Below are 8400 nucleotides of genomic sequence, written 5' to 3' on the forward strand. Positions count from 1 at the left end.
ATTTGCCAAAGTAATCCCAGCCTCTGCAAAAATGGGAGCTTTGAAAGATACTTCATTTGGCAGAAGTAAAGCCATACTCTGCAACCTTTTGCCAGTATTCTTCCAGCTTGTGCCAAATGAGAGCTTTGGAATAGGGAATGAACATCTATCAAAACATAAAGGTTAGATGAATTTTGTTAGATGTTTTAGTTGCTACTGCTCTGGTAGACATGCCTGCAAGAAGTGGAAGTATATACATGGCATGTGAACTGTTTTAAAAAATGCCTCAAAGGAATGTGGCCTCATGGAATGCCGCGATTGCAGGATATGCAAAAAAAAAATGGTTTTGTTGACAAGGCTTCAAGCAAATGAAATCGGTAGGTGTAAAATCAACATTCTCCTCGCCTGTACCAAAATGGGAGTTTTGGAACAGAGAATGGATATTCATGAAAGTGTAATGGAAGGAGTATTTTGTCAGATATTGTAGTTGGAACAATTTTGGACGGAAAATGTGGAAGCATAGACAAGGCGCGTGAACTGTTTGACCAAATGCCCCAAAGAAATGTGATCTCGTGGAATGCGGTAATTGTAGGATATGCACAAAAATGAATTTTGCAAGAACGCCTTTAAAATATTCGAACTAATGAAGCACTATAGAACACATCCTAACATTATAAGTTTTGCTCATATCCTAACATTATAAGTTTTGCTTGTGTTCAATGTTTATGTACGTTTAGTGGATCTTGGTTTGTACATACTTCAATCACGAGTAGCTCTTATTGCATCACATGCAATTGATTATTATGTGTGCATAGTTGACCTTGTTGACGTGTTGGTTATTTTGAGGACACCCTAAACTTTATCATTAAGATGTCAGTTAAATCTATGGTGGTTGATTGATTGTGCTTTCTTGGTGTCTGCAAATAACATATGAATATAGGCTAAAGCTATAGTCTTATGGATGGAGTTTTTTATAAGATTTCAATGGTTGTTATTGAATTTTTTTAGGAGTATATTAAAGTTGGTGGTCTCATAAATTTGTAGAGGAATTTAAGCTTAAAAGTTTAAGTTTCAAAATTTAAAAAGGTTGGTGGTCTTATGAATTTCGTTATTTTGCTTATTATATTGAACAGAGTATATGGATATAAAATAAAAAAAAAATTAATTGTTGGAAATCTAAAAACTCTAAATGATTGACAAATGGCAAAAAAAATCTTAAGCTAGTGGGGATAATTTCTAACCCTACCCCAAATGCACCCACTTAAAATTACAACTTAAGTAGTTATTTATCAAGAAAAGATTCTAATTACTTTTATAGCATTTTTTTGGCCTCATGGAACCCCTTCCTCCATAAAAATAGTTCTTGAAGCCCCTCCATGAGACCACAACCTTAAGAATATTTATAATGATGTTGTTTCTTGATTTTGATACTTAGATGCACCTCTCTCAAACATCTATGCAAAAAGGGGCAAATGGTGTGAAGTTCAAATGATAAGGAGTGTAATGAAAGATAAAAAGAATTGAAGAGATCCCTATCTATGTACTTGGATTGAAGGCCATGAAATAATAAATTCATTTTGTATAGGAGACAAATCATATCTAAACACGAGATCTATGTAAAGTTGGAGAAATCGGCTTGGGAGATGAAGGTAGTAGAGTAATTTCTAGATTCAAGGCATTTTCTCAATGATGTGAAAAAGGAGGGAAAATAATTATTTCCTTGCCATGATAGTGAAAAGTTGGCAATTGTTTTTGGTTTATTAGACATGCCCTCTAAGAACAACTACTAGAGTTGTGAAGAACATTTGAGTATGTTTTGATTGCTACACTACAATGAAATTAATTTCCACAATTGCTATAAGGGAAATTGTATTGTTGTGAGAGATAAGAATTGTTTCTATGATTTTAAACATGGAAGATATTTTTATGGAGATTATTGATGATGTTGATTGAAGTGATCTTACACATAGGCTTGCACTATAATAATGTGCATCGTGCCATTCTTGAACTAGTATTGAAGGAACAAGGTTCTATTTTTAGTTTCTAGAAACTTCTTTACCTTTTGTTCTCTATTTTGTGAATTTGGCATTATAGACTATGACATTGTCTTCATAAAGCTGTATGCATAGGGAACAATGTAGATAACTACTTATATATGCTACTAGGGTATCCATCAAAGATTGATATAATGATAACATAAACATTTAATTAAATTATTTCCATAAAATCAACATATATATAATATGAAAAGTTGGAGGAGGAGGTGGAGCATGAGTGAAAAATAAAAGGTGAGGAACACTTCAAGTAAATGTAAAGATTCTTGAGTAGCAAGAAATGGGAGAGGAGTGCTTGCAATTACTCTTGCCATTTGGTATGGTTATTTTGTTTGGATTAATTATTCTATCTTTTGTCTATTTTAGGTTAACCATTTAATTACAAAAATATAGTGGGCCCCTTTAAACAATGACATGAATTTTCATTGATTCCTTTGAGAAATTGTCAAGTTTTTGCATGATCCATGAAATAACAAGATCCCTGAGTTGTGATATGGCATTCAAGTCAGCCCACTTTATGTTTGGATGGATCATCAATGGAGAAAAGCATAAGGAGGTGGTATTGTACTTAATGCACTATAAGATTTATTAGCTTGCTAGAGTTAAGACAATTCCTAAGAAGAAATTCTTTTGGGTGCTCAGTGACTATTCAATATATATGATCTATGGTTCTAATTATTTGATGAGACATTTGGATAGCCATGAGTTACCCAATTTTTTAGCACATCAAACTTGGTATTCATTCTCTAAAATGAATATTAAGAAAGGACTACACATGTGAACAAACTAAGTATGTGTAGGCCTAGTCAAGTATTTGATAATTTAATGTTAGTGAAAGGTCAATATCTTGGAAATGGATTTGTAAATAAATTTGACTCCTTAGAGTTGAGTGCCTAATGAGGTAGGCACATGGATAAGAAAATTCTAACCTTAAGGACATAAGTAGTCATGCCACCAATAAGGCTTTGGCCCTCCCCATTTGACTTCATTATGTGTGTCATCCTTTCAAGGGAGTGGGGCGCTAATAAGGAGATAATATTTTCTCTATCAAGTTGATTAAATAGAACATAACATTTTTATCCTCTTTTAAAATGTTTTTGTCTTGCATAATTAAGGATAGAATTCATAAACCTTTTTTTTCCCTAGGGCAATCATTCCAACTTTGACTAGTCCAAATTAAGTAGCTTTCCTTGCTATAAGATAAACCGAATATGATTTCATATATAAATTTTGGTATCTTGAACTTGTAACAATTTCTTATGTAAGGTGTCATTGATTATGTTTTCCTAATCATTTATTTCTTTATTTTCAAGGATGATAGTCACAAATTTGAACATCCAAGGTTAAAAATTTCTAGCATTTTGATTCCCTACTAGTATATTTAAAATGGATTAACAATTGTTAATTTATGTTTAGAAATTACTCTTGATTGGCACCTTAGGCAACCTTAAATCATGTGTTAGGATCCAAGTTAAGTCTAGGTGCCTACAACAATAGTTAGTGCATTATACTTTGCATGATGAGAAATTTGAAAAGTCTCCTTAGTCCACTCTTGCAAGATATCTAGGAACACTCGATTAGCAAGGCCAATAATTTTTTTTTAGATTGGGATCATAATTCTTTACACAAGTAATTTCACCAATTCAAGATATTGGATAGATGTAGGGAAAACAACAACTTAGAATACCCCACTATTAATAATACATCTTGCATGGGTTTTTGTATTATCCAAATATATACTTTACAAGAAGTGTTCCATATTTAAATGTCCAAAATCGTCTATATTTGATATATCTTTGAATGAAGAGATGATGTTAAATGGAGGAGACACTCCCTTAAATTCATGCTTCATCTTGTATGGTTTGAGTGAATTCATATATAACGGTTATAGAGGAGTTAATTTTCATGTACTAATCTTATGATACTATGGGCCATGACAATAGGAAGACAATAACTAGCCTCATTGGATATTAAAAAATTATAAAAGTTTATATTATGCAAATGTTAGAGGAGTGCAAAATGTGGGAGATAGTAAGAAAGTGACAAAATTGTTAGAATTCGTAAATGTTCAGAATTCCTATAGTGTGCATAACCTCACAAAATTATTTAGTACTAGGAAAATATGGAGACATGGAAGTTTTGTAAATGTACATGTGAATACTGCAATCCCATGAGGTATTAGCATATCATATCTTTCATATGTATAAGCACTTAGTAATTACAAAGTATCATTCTTGAAATGCATTAGAGGGTATAATTTTGCAAGCTCAATAAGAAAGAAACATGACAAAATGAAGGACAAGCATGCAAAGATTACCAAAAATAATTAAGACAATTATAATTTAAAATAAGATTATACATATGTTGGCATTTTGGCATTAAGTTGTCATTGATGTCAACTAGTTTGGCAAGGTCACCGGTATGATGGAAATTCACATGAGAGTGAGTCGACAAAAGGAAGGCTTACCGGTAAGGCATAAATCGGGATGAAGGGCGCATGTGTGTTAGCAAGTTGAGTGGCAACTGGTAGAGCAATAAATTGGCCTGGAAGTTGGCTTCCTCCTTATGATGAAGAGGCAGAATGTTAAAGTAATCACAATCCACTAGAGGTGAAGATGTGCTACCGGTGTAGTGTGCACTACTAGTTAGCAGAAGGAGTAGGTCTCACTGGTAAAGGCGTGTACTAGTATGAGTCTGCTAGATGTTCAAGTATGAACCGACTGTGTGTTGGTGAGCTAAGTGAATGATCGATTGTGATGCCATGTGGAGTTGAGGTGGCAAACATGCAGAGGTCGATGAAGCCTCCATCAACTTGGTTGTTGAAACAACTAGTCGACATTAATGAAACATCCACAAATCATGGGATTGTAACTAACTGATGTGGCTCGAGGAAGAAAGAATAATAGAGGAAGATCAGGGAGCAGTTGGCGCCTAGATCAATGCAAAGGAAATCAGATTGCAAGAAGAGCTCGAAAAGGAAACGGCTGAGCGCTTTATGAGTTGATAGATTTCAAGGTAGAAAATCATGTACGAGATTGCTATCTTTAGCAAGTATGCTTTGCATAATGGAAAACGTGTACAAATGCATTTCTGGAGTATAGGTGATCAATCCAAGATAGACTAGATCGGATCTCATTAAGATTGTGTTGGGTAAAGGAAACCCTAACCGCTCAGTGTTTGAATGCATTCTTGGTAGGAAACCATGGTGATAAATAGATGAGCTCAAAACAAAGCAAGGTGATGTTGAAGAGAAGAAAAAGAGAGAAGAGAGTTGAAGTGCAAAAGAGGATCATTTTGTCGTAGAATTTATTCTAAGAAAGTTGCAGAGTAAGTGAGCAAGCAAACCAGTGAGAGGGTTTAACCGGTAGTGATTAAGTACCGGTATAACTGTAGTACAACAGTTAAGCAAACCAATGAGGTGTGGTAGAGTAAGAAAGCATCCAAGTGTGACACTGTGTGTGGTGAGACTGTGAGAGAGAGAGAGAGAGATAATAGAGGCCAAGAATCAGACAGAGTAATTTCACAACTGGTAGTGTGAGATTCAATGGAGGAGAAAAGACAGTCAACCGGCAGTAAGATATTTGATCAAGAGTTGCAGAATTCATTTGCAACAAGAAGCCTTAACTGTATCTAAATTGTATTTCAATATACATCGCCAAGTTGGAGCTTGGTGAAGGGGTTGGTGCTCCTTGGGTTGGTGCCCTAAATCTTTGTAATCCAGTGTTTTACTTGTGAGGCTGGATTGGAGCAATAGTCTCTAGCAACTTTTCTCACCAAGGTTTTTCCCATATTGGGTTTTCCTCGTACATCTGATGTTGTGGGTTGCATTTGTGTGATTGATCTCTTCAGTTTTCCTTTTTGCTTCACCGGTTTGATTGTTTAGTGCTTAAGTTAATAACCGATATTCTGAAGTTGATTTGAAAGGTCAAAAAGTTTAGCAACCATTGATTCACCCCCTCTCAGTGGTAATTTATATTCAACAATGTAAAAAAGGCTGTAGGTACAGAAATCATAAAACCTCATTATATTGGGATTTGAAAAATTAATAGATTTTCTCCAAGATAATAAAACTTATTAACATTTGGTGACCATCCAATGAAATTTTAAAGATTTTAAGGTTTTCAAATATTTGGTGTGTTTTTACAAACCATCTTTGGATATTTTGGCAGTCCGTGAAGATACATCAAATTCCATTTTGTTAATATCATGCAATCAAGGGCATTCAAATGAGACCACGTTTCTTTAAGGCAATCTGTCAATCAGTTCGTGTGCCTTGTCTAAGATTACACATTTTTCATACGTCTACCATGGCAGTTGCAGCTACATCATCTCCGTGAGTGATGGATGTCCATACCCTGTTCCGAAGCTCTCATTTACCCACAGGCTGGCAGGTCACAGAGTCTGGCTTTATACCCACCAATCACATTTGTTTGTAAGTTTCTAAATCCTTTTCAACAAATGCGTTTTGTGCATATCCTGCAACCATAGCGTTCCATGAGACCACGTTTCTTTGAGACTTCCAATCAAACAGTTCATATGCCTTGTCTATACTTCCACATTTTGCAAACATGTCAAACAGAGCATTTCCAATTGTAGCATCTGAAAATGATTACCCTTACGTCCTGCTTTAATGGATGTCCTTACATTCTGGTTTAATGGATGCCCATACCCTGTTTCAAAGCTCCCATTTTGGTACAGACAGAGAGTACGTTGGCAAATAAAACTGATCAGAATAGAAGTTAGTTTGCTGCATTGATTGCGTTGTGAGGACACCCATATCTTCTGTCTGCTACATAAAGCAGGAAAGGTCGTGAAAATATCTCAGCAATGAGATATTCCATGACAGCTGCGTCGAGGTAGACGAGAGTTTCTAATGCCATTCCCTTTGTCCTATGCAATGAAACACGCGGGAATAGTGTTCAAATTCAGAATTCAAAATATTAAACGGCGATCATTGCGGGAACAGTGTTCAAATTCAAAAGGTTAACGGCGATTGTTTTTTGAACGGACACGGATGGGAATGAACTCGGGGGAAGGAATGGGCCCACAGCCACCGAAGTAGTCAAAGTGTAGTGTGTGCTGTTTAAGGCTGGCCCAAACAAAGCTGTTAGAGGAGCTACTCACAGTCAGTAATCCATCCCTGTTAAATAATTGGTGTTAGAAATTATTGCTATTTGTTCTCGGATGAAAAAATAATAATTATCCATAATATTCAATGAACAATGAACTTCTAGCGAACATGGTAGTTGCCATCTCAAGGTTAGTTGTATGACCTAGGAATAAAACTTAAATCAAAGAAATCATTTATTGAGGAATCTTAATGGTGTTAATAATGATAACACATGTCTCCTCTCTCATTCCTCTCACCAATACGAAAACTTCCATCCCTGTTAAATAATTGGTATTAGAAATTATTGCTATTTGTTCTCGGATGAAAAAATAATAATTATCTATAATATTCAATGAACAATGAACTTCTAGCGAACATGGTAGTTGCCATCTCAAGGTTAGTTGTATGACCTAGGAATAAAACTTAAATCAAAGAAATCATTTATTGAGGAATCTTAATGGTGTTAATAATGATAACACATGTCTCCTCTCTCATTCCTCTCACCAATACGAAAACTTGACTACAAAACTAAGAAGCATAGACAAGGTATGTGAACTTTTTACAAAATAACCCAAGAAATGACATTGTAGCAAAATATGTCAAAAGTTTGGGGTTCAGTCAAGGTTCTAACTATTGAATATAGTGTTTTCATTAATGTCAAAAAGATTGAATTATGTCAATGTATATGAGAATGATAAAGTACTACGTCTATTAATGATTGGATAACTCTCTTAATTTTATCATCATGTATCAATATCAATTGTTCCTAAATGCCTAGTGTATTTGCAGAGGTATGGGATTGTTTGCATTGAGTTTTTGAAGTCTAGTGTTCAGAGACAGTATTTGTATTTGTACCGTCATAAATTGTATCCGCATACAATTTTGTCCTCGCTTAGTGTTACCGCATCATTTATCCTTCATAACAGAATAAATCACCCTATAAAATTTTATTTGAAGTCCTTGTCTTTCTTGGAATACCTCGGTTCAAATCCTTAATCCATTTGTAGATTGTCTTTAAATCTGAAATGCCAAGTTTAATGATCAGTTTGAACTCCTTGAACTCATTGAACCATTTTGAAGCTGGTTCATAAGGTTCATTTTGGTTCCATGGGTTCTTAGGTGTCTAGGAGGTTTTCATACTAACATTCACTCAAAGTTTTTTGCAGCGGTTCTTTTACAGGTCGCGCTCGGTGATGTGTTATGTTATCTCTCTCTAGGCGGTGAACTCTTTGAACCTAGTTCAAACGGTTCGGGGGT

The sequence above is a fragment of the Cryptomeria japonica genome, chromosome 7, assembly GCF_030272615.1.
Source record: "Cryptomeria japonica chromosome 7, Sugi_1.0, whole genome shotgun sequence".
Lineage (NCBI taxonomy): Eukaryota > Viridiplantae > Streptophyta > Pinopsida > Cupressales > Cupressaceae > Cryptomeria > Cryptomeria japonica.